We start from the raw sequence: 12,435 nt of genomic DNA on the forward strand, positions 1-12,435 counted from the left end.
AAGCGCCCTCTAAAGTGGGTGGTTATTTAAATTTTTTTTTTTAAAAAGCGCTATATTTTTTGATTTATTTTAGACAACCTGTATATTGAAGCAGTACACCCAAAACTGTATAATTTGAAGCCGTTTTTCACACATTGCATTCAACAAGCCTTATATACAACAATCCATACATATACAACAATCCACTGATATAATCGTTTAACTTCTAAAGATTCTAAATATACAACCAATTCATAACTTAAAAAGAAATAAAACTAAGTAGCAAAAGCATCTCTGAGATGTATGTTTTTTTTGCTAGCCGCAGTCTTCTTAGCAACAACCTCTTTTTGTTCAATATCAATAGCATGAACCTAAAATATCATAAAATTAGTTAGGTGAAGTATAAGATCAAGAATTAATATTTTCTATGCATAAATATCATATAATTGTGTTTATACCTTTTTTTTTGATGCAACTGACTCGATTTGCTGCGTAATCCCCTTATATTTTTGGTCCCTTATCTTTTGAAGATAGAATTGATATTTGTTTAGATGGACATGTTCCATTGTCGTAGAGGGATACTTTCAAATATCCAACATCATCATCTACGCGAATGAGGCTTGACGACAATGGAACATCTCCATCTACACAAATATCAATTGATACTTTCAATCCCTTGCCCCTTGCACGAATGATTGACTTCATAATAGCCATTTTACCTGTAATAAAGAAAACAATTAAAATCAGATGACAAATATAAAAACAATTAAAATCATAAAAACCATTTTACCTGTAATAAAGAAAACAATTAAAATCATTTAACCTGTACCTTTTTCACTAAGTTCTCTTTCTTTTCTTGGTTGGAATATGTTCTACATGTCTCTTAACAACACGGACGGTTGGATTGATCCAAATACCCTCATTATGATCATTTCTAATATATGAATCATTTGATATAATATTCTCATCTTGATCATTTCTGGTAAACGATTCAATCTCAACATCAATATCACCTTGATCTCCAGTGTTTTCATCAATTACTTTGTTGGAAAAAAGAACTATAGACAATTTCGTACTTTTCGGATCATTGACATAGAACACTTGTCTAGCTTGAGAGGCTAGAATAAAAGACTCATCTTTGTATCCCACCCTATTAAGATCCACTTGCAAAAATCCTGACTTATCCATTCGAATTTCGTTATTATTTTCAACCCACTTGCAACCAAATATAGGAATCTGAAACTTCTCATAATCAAACACCCAAATGCGCTCGATAACACCAAAATACGACAGATTTGCAAATTTGGGGTTTAAGTCCTTCACACTTGATATGTGCATTGCTTCAGCTACCACGGTGACACCACTATTCTGCATAGTACTTTTATCATCTTGTTCTTTGGTATAAAATGTGTATCCATTAATCGCGTATGCGCTATAAGAAAAAACATGGAAACTTGGACCATATGCTAAGCATCTCAACCTTTCTGTTATTGAAGCGGGATCTGAATAATACTTTGAATAAATATGATCCTTAAACCAAGATATCAAAGGTTTCTAATGTCTCTATAATGCAACCATAACCGAACCCTAACAACAGTCTTTGAATGTGATTCATAGCGATATCAAATTCAGCAATTTAAAAACCAACCGTCAATTGCCTAATAAACCCAAACTATTTAAATGACTATGAATATTGAAACTTTACAGGTCGAAACAAACGTAGCATAGACAACAATAACATAAAACTGAAATGGGGCAAAGCTAAAACAAAGCAATCGTGTACCTTTGATTGGTAGAAGGAGGAAACGTCGTAGATCTAACAGAGGTGGAAGGAGAACGCCTTAGAAGTAGGGAAAATCGTAGCAGTGAGAACCCTAACGTGAAAAAGAACGAAAATAACAGAGAGTGAAATAACAAAACGTGCAGTATGTTATAATTTTAATGTTTACAAAAGGGGACCTTAGAGGGCGCTTGTGGAAAAAAAGCGCCCTTAAAAGGGGGCCTAAGAGGGCGCTTATGAAAGCGCTCTCTAAGGCTTTCCAGAAGCGCTTTATAAACTGGAATGCACATGGACTTATAACAGCGCTTTTTTAAAAGCGCCCTCTAAGGGTAACCTTAGAGGGCGCTTTCTAAAAAGCGCCATGTATTGTTGTCCCTCTATCTCCTCCTTAATTTTTCGCTTCACCTTAGAGGGCGCTTTATTACAAAAGCGCCCTCTAAAGTGCGCTGTCTATTGCTCCTTATTTTTTCGCTTCACTTTAGAGAGCGCTTTTGTAATAAAGCGCCCTCTAAGGTGCGCTGTCTATTCTAGTTTTTGGCGTAGTGTGAACCTTTTATTTCGAATATGTGCTCCACATAACCCTTAGATCTTCATCGGTCTTCAACTCAAATATGTTGAACTTCACATTTCCTTCGTTATAAACTAATGGTGAATGATACTCGATCTTAACCACTTTTTTTGTCTGGGTAGCACAAGAGATTATTCAGTTTGGATTTTAGAACATCAAAGCAGATGTACTATGTGAGCCTAAAATCAATATGAGGACTCACGTTGTTGAAGTACATAAAGATACCAAAATTGAGACATTACAAGGTGTTTCGTTAAGAACACACAGAGCATATTTATACAAGTTTAATCATTATGGACCACACAAAAGTGTTTGTGCAATCACAACTCTACAAAAGTGTCGGCACACACAAAAATAACACTATCAAATTTTTAAGAAGTGTGGGAAATATTTGGTACCCGAATACTTTGAAACATCCGGTAAATCTTTTACTACACATCGATTTTTTAAAATCATTCGATAAAAATATATACTAGATTTTTTGTATGAACTATTGAATTTTTTTCTACAATTAATGTTTTTATAAATTTAATAAAAAATATGAGTTGTTTTTGATATTATGAAAATATGTGAAGGTCACATATTCAAGTAAGGAAGTGTCATATAAATTCCTCCTTATTTTTGGTTATTGGTTAGGGCCTAATGTTTGGGCTATATTTTGTGAAAATGCTATTGGGCTTTTGTAAAGAAAAATATTTTATTGAGCCGTATTTTCGCCACCTAAGAACTTGTTTTTGTTTGAAAGCTTATTTTGTGGATTAAAAAAGTTTATTTCCCCACCCCTCACATATGCTATGTTTTGTTAAAACTAAAAAATAAGAAACATTACATTTTTGTCGACTGGATAAAAAGATTCGGACTAAAATTATGTTTTCTTTTCAGTGTGAAATGGATTTTTAGTAACTTATTTTTATTGGCTTATTTTATACATTCAAATATGTTAAAATACTAATTTTTAGAATAATTTTAAATACTCTAAATCTTTTTTGTTTTTGTTTTTGTTCTACTTAAACTAGTCTACTGAAATCATGCTTCTGTGAACATATTTTTTATATATAAAATGCACAATAGGATGCACATTTTCGAAAACTTCGTGCATTTTAGGGGTTTAATTACAATACGCCCCTTTTTATATTTGATCAAGTGGACATAACAAAAAGTCTTAAACTAATCAATATCACATATTTATGAAATAAATTGTTTGTTACCATTAATAGGCCACATACAAAGATAGAAAAGAGGAAGAAATAACAAATTAATTTTGAATTATGATAAGGATGACAAGTAGAAGGAATCAAAACGTTCAACACTGAAATATGTAACATTAAATTTTAGTTTTATTTTATCATTTTTTTTTATTTTTATGTTTTGAATATCCAATTTATTTTTAGAAAAAGAAAAAAAATATATCATTTTTATTTCCTAGTATTATTAGTATTATATTACTTTTAATATTTAATTTGAAACAAAATAAAATTCAAAAAATAAAAGTAAGAAAAGTCAAAGTCAAAATATATTTTCTTTTTCCCTTTGAAGTAAGCTTCTTTTCTCCATTCTCTTTGCCATTTTGGAAGTACTACTCAGCTTCATGATTCAAGCTACACACCTAAGACAAACATCAATGCACACCATAAAGCATGCTGCATTTTTCAGCATGATGAGTGATCATTTTCTTCACCTCTTGAACCCCACAAAAAACTCTACTAACTTGAGTATATTAACTAACTTATTCATTCTTGTGAAAGAGGATTGATTCTTGCTGCTTAACAATACTTAGGGGCTGCAAGAAAGAAAAAAAGTGAGAGTAGAGTGTACAAAACCACCATTTCACATCATCTTCAACCTCATATAAAAATCATCAGTTTCATAATACACAAATCGTCCACCTTTGCCTTCTCCACCAACAATAACATCACCATTTTCAACTTCTTATAATTCATTCTTGAAGTTTGTAAGTTGTATTATTTACATAAAAATATTTATGTTATTGTTTGTTGTAAGTTTATATGTAAAAATATTCATGTATGATAGTGTGTAGTTCTAGATGTTAATTGAAAACATTCATGTATGATGATGTTTTAGTTTTAGGGATTTCTTTCCATTTTGTAATAGTTGTTTGTGTTGTTTATAAAACATCCATATATATTGTTGTTGTGCTTGAATGAATGCATGGGAGAGGAAGAGAACTGGTTGCTGTAAAAAAAACAAAAACATAGGTATCGATGTGCTGACAACCGTCAGCATCGCATGACTCCCGTCACCTAATGTATGATTTTTATGTGAATCTTAAATCATAATAATGATGAAGTGGATGTGAAAACTTTTTTTTTTTTTGAATAAAAAGGAAATAAATACATGTCCATCCATTTATCCTCGAGTAAACGAATGCGAGACACCCGTCTTGTTTAAATTCAAAGACTCGTATTCCTAAAAAAAAAGTCGATAACTTACCCTGAATACCGTTTAGTCGTGTTAAGTTTCGTTTATTTGGTTTAAGAATGAATCAATAATTAAAGTGCAAATATTAAAATTGGTAAATAGATGAACATATATTTTAACCTTCGAGTATGCGAGTCATGAGTTGTACAACTTGGTCATCTCAATTCTCGTTTTTCTATATAAGTCAAAATCAGATTAATTGGGGAATAATTGGATTCACATCTTTTTTTCCTCAAGCAAACAAACACATGACTTATTTAAGTTTGAATACTCGTTGTCATACCCCAAAATTCACCGCACCCTTCATAATGTTCATCTAGGTCATTAACCCTAATCATGTGCATGTCCTCATTGTAACAACCCAATTTTAGTAATTATTTCTTATATTATTATTATTATATTTTATTTTATTTATTTAGAGTGTTAATTAATTAATTGGTTGTTAGGTAGTATAATAATTGATTATATTAATTAATTTGGGGTGTTAATTAATTATTTAGTTGATATGAGATATAATGAATATTTGAATTAATTAACTTGGTGTGCATATTGAGTTGGTTTAATTTATTTGAATTAAATAGAGATATTATAATACTAGGTTTTATTGGGCCTAATAATTAAATTAGAGGTATCATTCTTTAAGCCCAAATATAATACTATAAATAAGAGGTAGGAGAGTGAGAAGTAGGATTCATTTGATCATTTGACGGCAACAGAGAAAGAAAAGAGGAAAAGTAAGGAGAAGAGGGGAAGAACAAGAGAGAAGCTAGGGTTTCCAGAAAATTGAAGAGGTAAGGGGGGAATCCTTATTATTATGGGTTAGTATGATTGGGTCAATGGGTAGAAGTATGTTTAGGTTGAAATCCCTAAATTTCATGGTTTCTGGAATTGTTAGGTTTTGATGAGTATTTTGATTTGTGGTGATTTAATTGTGTTAAAACTGTAAATTAACTTTATATACTTAGAGTATTGTATGAGTTATAATTTTCTAAACGTTTGGCTTTTTACGGAATCGAAATCGGAGGTCCGAAAGTCCTCCAACGATGAAAAACGCAGAAAATTCTGCATTCTGTTTTTGTGTTAACCGGTTACTTGCTAAAAATCTGCCCAAAAATTTTGCATTCTGTTTTGTGTTAACGCATTCTATTTTGCGTTAACCGGTTAACCAAAAGCGCTAACCGGTTAACACTGTTGAAAACCTGTTAGAAATTGTGTTCTATTTTGCGTTAACTGATTAACCAAAAGCGTAACCGGTTAACACTGTTGAAAATTTCCAGGAAATTACATTCTGTATTGTGTTAACCGGTTACCCTCCGAGCGTTAACCGGTTACTTGCTGTGAAAAATGAAAAATTGAGATTTTCAAAGTTGTATTCATTTGAAATGAAATTTGCGTGTGCGTATTTGATAATTAGCCTATATTTGTGAATGATATATTGTTATGAATGTGTATATGTACCATTGGTGGATAATTCATAGAGTTGAATTGTGGTGATATGTGGAATGTTAAGATGGTAGAGATGATCTTAATTGCATATGTATTGGTATTTGTACATTCATTCATGGCATGGTCGGCTTCATAGTGGAAGCGGTGAAACTGTGGGTTCACATGGTATTAGACGTTGATCCTTGAATGGAAATAGGCGTAGCAGACGTTGATCCTTAATTGGAAATAGGCGTAGTGGCTTTGATCTTGTCCGGATCGGAAGCATGGCTTGGATTCTAGATATTGAATCGGAAAGCGGTGAAACGTTGGGTTCACATTGAGGTACCACATGCATAGAGTCACATGTCTTGCATTGAGTCACATTAGAGTTATGTGATAATTGAATGGGTGCATTGATGTGATTATGTGATAATTGTAGTTATGTGTATATTTGGGAATATAGTATTGAATTTTAATATTATACTCCTTGAGTTTTGATGGATGTTTGAAACATGTGAAATAAATGTTGGTTAATATTATTTACAGGGTTATACGAGGTGTGATGAATTCCTTTAATTGTTGATTTAATCATTGTGCTTTATTATACTTCTTCATAATGATTTTCCTTTACATGGGCATCGTGCAGGTACTCAGGAGTAGTATCGCTGAAGTAAGTGGAAGGTAGCTCATTCGAGATTTAGCCGGAGAGCTTCCGTATTCTAGTTTGAAGACTAGGTAGTGAGTCAATGCTCTGGTCATGTAACATGGGGTAGATTAGTAGTATTGAACTCATATCTCATTTGGATACGTATTATGTTATTACTTGTGAACATGTTTGATTGCAATTGCTGTTTGAGATGCCATAGTGCCAAATATTCTTGATATGGTTTTATTTTATCTTAAGGAGATTATTGAGAGATGATCATGGTATGGGACATGTATCATTTTATAGTTATGAAATGCATGAGTATTCATTATTTTCCGCTGCGAACGCATATACTTGATGACTCATGATATTTAAAGTGTGTTATTTTAAATGACCAGGTGTATTGTATATTGATGATGAAAGATGTTGGTTTTTGAAAGCTTTTAGCTTTTGAAAACGTCGATGTGATGCCCTTTTGTTTATATGCGTGCGTATTTACTCTGATTATATGTTGAGTATTTTGGGGTAGAAAAAGGGGTGTTACACTCATGGTCACTCATTTCATTTGCATGAGCATTGTTCAATACAAGAGAACAAGTATTTTGGATGCAAAACTTTGTGCTTGTACCTAGTGGAAACTAGGGTTTCCTAGCAGCTTGGGATTTCTCAGTTAACTAAAATCTGTTGGAGGTATCTTTTGATTCATGTGTATGTACTTGACATTGGAGACTCAACTATGGCTTCTTGGTGAAGCAAAACCCTAGTTTGGGGTTTCCACTTGATCATGGTTCCGTAAATTCTAATGATGTCTAGTACTCATTGTGTGAGCTCTGAACGCTAACTTCATCTGATTCTTCTTCACCCATTTGTGTGTGTGCCTCCCTTCCATGGTCAAGTTTCATTCAATAGTCTTTTGTTCACAGCTCATTCATGTTGATTCCTTGGTTTTGATTCCATTCTTCTTATGCTTGTGTCCATTGGTTTGAGTTTAAGTCCATTGTCCCACAACTTTCATTTGCATAGCATTTCATCTGATCATCTCCTCATGCTTAGTCCAAGTTCATGTCTTGCTTAGGCCTATTTCATATGGTCATCTCAAGTTCCTAGTCCATGCATTATTTGGTTTCATCTGGTCAACTTTATTCCAGACCACTTCATGACATTTTTGGTTTTGGTCCATGAATCTTTGGTTAGTGCCTAATCATTGTCCATTTTGGTCCTTGAGTTTTTATTCATTCAACCCATGTCAATATGATTCAGTCAAGTCATAGCCATGTCCATTGGTTCATCTTAATGGTTCATTCATTTCAATACATTTCAATCCATATTATCCATTTCAAAGTTAACTCAAGTCATGATTCATCAATTCATTTAAACATCAAATTCGTTCATTTCAAATACCAAGTTCATACAATATCAATCCAATTTCATTCACAAAAACCTCAAATTCCATTACATAGATCATGAGATTGTCCATACATGAAAAAATTACAAAAAAATGATATATTGACCAAATGTTGACTTTGGTAAATAGTTGACTTTTTGGTCAACTTTGACCAAAGTCAACTCAACTATTTTACATCACAAATCCTATTTTTAATCTCCAAAATTCCTACTTGATCTTGACCATTTGTCATTGATACTTCAAAGTTCCAACTTGGTGTCATTCATGTTGCAAGCTTTTATCCAACCTTTCACACCATATGTTCATGACTTACATCAAGCCTTACATTCACCAAACTTGCAAACATCAACATTGTCTAAGTTAGAACCACCATAAGGCCAAATGCAGACCTCACACATCCTGCAAAACCAAGTCAGAATGGCATTGAAACATGTCCCCTAATCATTCTACAATGCATAACAAGACCAATGACTCACCTATATCAAACTGTGAGCCAATTGCCATCTGTAGTAAAGCAAGAACCATGTAACTTTCAGCCACAAAAGACCACACATACATCCACTTGCCATAGCTTCATCACAAATCAAGCTCCATGATGAATCCAACAAACTACAACAACAATGGCACATCAGTCAAGAAAATGAGCATAATGATAACAAGAGGTAACAACCTTACATTCTCGGTTTTTCAGTTTACCAAAAGCAATTAACATACAACTCGGTGCACATGAAATTCTAGTACCCTAACACTAAGCATGTTAACCTAACAATTCACCATCAACAAAAATTATCACAATATCATTGCGGCCATACAGAACCATGATAGCATCATCATAACCACCTTATTTCATCAATTCAGGTAGCAGTAAAGTAATTCATAACAGGTCCACATCAGTCTCCAAATGCAGCAGGCATTCAAAATAGTATAACATCAATAACATCTGCATTATATTAATAATAAGCAACCTCAACTAACAGCAGACCATGACTTTCATACACATTCCTCTAAGTTGCTAACAGTTTGTAAAAAACTAGTTGCCAAAACTAATTCAGGGACAGTTCATATCTATGCTAAAGTCGAATTTCAACTAATTCAAGCTAACAGTTCAGGATTTCCAGCTAACTAATTTTAACAGATTTAGTTGTAGTCATATAACTCCACTTAACTAACATTTAACTGCTAACTGAATTCAATAAGAAACAACTAACGGTTTATAACTAATTATAATTGAAAACTATTAACAGTGTGATAACAGATTTATTCTTCTAACCGAATTACACACGAGTATGTTAACAGAGTTCAAACTCTGTTAACCTTAGGGGAGCTTCAGAAATAAGAGACTTACATGATACGGAGGAACTCAGAGGCACAGGTTGCTTCTGAGATGCTGAAGATTCTCCCTCTGAGTCTTCTTCTTCTTCTCAAAGGGCTATATCTTCCTCTTCATAAAATTGGTGGTTGTTCTAGTAGCCAGTCCAAGGTGAATCAAGAGATGTCAATTCCTTAGGCTCCTAGAGTAGATCATTTGGAGATGTTGTCATGAAATATCTAGCCCATTATTATTGAAAAATTCTGAATAGGGTTCGTGATTCTAGGTACCTTATCAAAACCTTAGAGCCACCATTTGTAAGGTCACTATTTAGAAAGCACTTAGAGCCTTGCCCATCGTAAGGAACCCTCATATAGGTTGTTGGGAACCTGGTCACCCATGCGCTCTTAAATCTATACATGACATGACATTGCACTCGTTTTCATAAAAAAATCTTTTAGCATATCATATTCGTATAATATCAAGCAAAAAACTTATTTTCCAAATTTAGCATATTGCATTCCAAAAATAAAAATAAACAACTCATGCATTATCATGCATCCAAAAACTCATGCATCATCTGCATCAACATTTCATTCACAAACTCGATCCATCATTTTCAATCACCAAAAAAAATTAACCAAGCAAATTGATTCCACGACACCATACAGAACATGAAACAATTCCCAGAGAATCGTGGAAGAGCTAGAGCAAGGTCAAAAAGTATTGAGAGAAGATGTTGATCAACTAAAAAACAAGATAAATCAAATCTTAAGACCTTGCAGGTTATGGCAAGGAGAGAAGACCATCATCAACGAGTTATGGCTACTGAAACTGTCACTCCGCCGCATCCTATACTACCCCGGTTTTTGAGTTATTATTTTAATTGATTTATCTGTATTTTAATTTAATTGTTATGTTGTTATGGTTAAATCAATAGGAAGTTTGGAGTGTATATCCTTGAGGTGAGAGTCTCGAGAGGGAGTTAGAGGTTTGTAGAATTAATTTATAATTATTTTAATAATTAAAATAATAGTAGTTTGATTTATTTAATAAAATTAAGGAAAATAGAGAGTTTGGGGTTGAATTGAGAATTATGGAAAACATAAGGGAGGAAGGAGTGAGAATATTAGTAAGTGAAAATGAGTTTATAATTTTAACTAAATTACCCTGGTTTTATAAATTGGGAGATAACCTAGGTTTAGGGGAGGATTCCAAATAGTATATGAAAACAAAATTAGAGACGAAGAGGCTAGAAGACTGAGAAGTGAGGAACATCTTAGAACTTTGAGGAATTAGAGATCAAAAATCAGAATCTTCACTGCTTCTAGGATAACCAGGTAAGAGGGGGAGAAGTTTCTTCATAAATGAGTATAATGCATGAAGGGTGGAATGAGGAGTCCTTAACCTCCAATAGGATTGTTGGATTTTTTTTATTGAATTCTGTAATTTGGTGAAGAATAGATGTTATGTGATGATGTTGGTGATGAAATTCGTGTATTATCATGTGTGAAAATTTTATTTATGTTTGCTTTGAAACTCCTCCATTGTTGTGTTGAAAAAGCTTTGAAAACATAACCTAAAAACCTTGAAAAGTGATGATTTTTTTTATGTCAATATGTGATATATTATGAATTTGTTGTTTTAATCATTGAATAATTGTAGTATTTCGAATTCAGGGATTTAGGGTTTTTACGAAATCAAAATCAGAGGTCCGGAAGACCTCCAACGATGAAAAATAAGTTTTTGGACTGTGTTTCGAGCCTGTAACCAGTTAACCACTGTGTGTAACCAGTTACCACTGTTTCAGGTGGAAAATCACAGAATTGAAAATGATGTAACTTGAGTTTCGTGACTCGGATCAAGACGCATTTTGAAGTGTTGAAAAGCTAACGCGGAGCACTATCCCATGGTGATAGATTAAGAGTTTAATTATGTATGTATGATAAATGGAGATGAAATTGTATGAATGCGTGTGATGTGTTGTCATTATAAAGGTGAAATAATCATGAATCAATGGTGTTGTTCAATAATTTTGAGTGCTACTCCTACTGGTTATGCTAGTGTGTGCTTGTGAATAATTGATAATGATGTTATGTTGGATGTGCGAGTTGTGACGTTGATATGCTACCGTATGAGCACAAATTATATTAATGTATTATGTGATGTTATTGTGCGATAATAGTTTGGGAGGGGAATTATTATCATTGAGCCAATGCAGGTAATGTTTATTGTCGGGAGGGGACTTTATACATCATGTTATTGTTGCATTGACGTGTATTGACATGCATCATTATGTCATTGTCGTTGATGAAAGAGGTCAGTTGCAAATCTGAGCAGGATGCATCATTATGCTGGCATGTGATTAAATTTTGAAATAATCTTTTGTTAGGACCTATATAATAACACATAAAATGGATATATAAATTTTTATGTCATTTTGAATAAGTCTCGATGTATTTCTATATAGAGGTGAAAATCATTAATATGACCTAGACTTTATGTTTTTCCATGAGTTATTGCATGGATGTTTATCACATTATAAGGATCTCTCCCACAAAAATTGATTTTTTTTAACATGATGTAAATTAAATATGAAATTTTTAAGCGTCGATTTTCTATGAAACGTAAATAATGTAGACGTTGGATTATGATTGATTTTTGAGCTAATATTTTGTAGAGTCCTATCTTATAACTCATACAAAAGAATATGCAAAGTTTCATGGCATTTTGAATAATTCTCTATTTATTTTAATTTTTCCATCAAAGCATATATATAGGTCTTTGCAAAAGATTTTCTCAAAATTCAATCATATGTCAACGTTTACGTTGTTTCCATTACATGGAAAATCGACGTTGAAGAAAAATCATATTTAATTCATCT

At 32.8% G+C, this 12,435-nt stretch overlaps 1 long non-coding RNA gene across 1 annotated transcript; it reads right to left on the reverse strand.

Annotated features, from left to right (window-relative positions):
- Positions 1-8,425: 8,425 nt before the first annotated feature.
- LOC127074517 (uncharacterized) lies at positions 8,426-10,450 on the reverse strand. Its single transcript, XR_007786024.1, has 3 exons — positions 9,588-10,450; positions 8,719-8,851; positions 8,426-8,641 (listed from the first exon to the last, which is right to left on the reverse strand). It is a non-coding gene; the product is annotated as an uncharacterized LOC127074517 (long non-coding RNA).
- Between the last annotated feature and the right edge of the window lie 1,985 nt (positions 10,451-12,435).

This window comes from Lathyrus oleraceus, chromosome 4 (assembly GCF_024323335.1).
Source record: "Lathyrus oleraceus cultivar Zhongwan6 chromosome 4, CAAS_Psat_ZW6_1.0, whole genome shotgun sequence".
Classification (NCBI taxonomy): domain Eukaryota; kingdom Viridiplantae; phylum Streptophyta; class Magnoliopsida; order Fabales; family Fabaceae; genus Lathyrus; species Lathyrus oleraceus.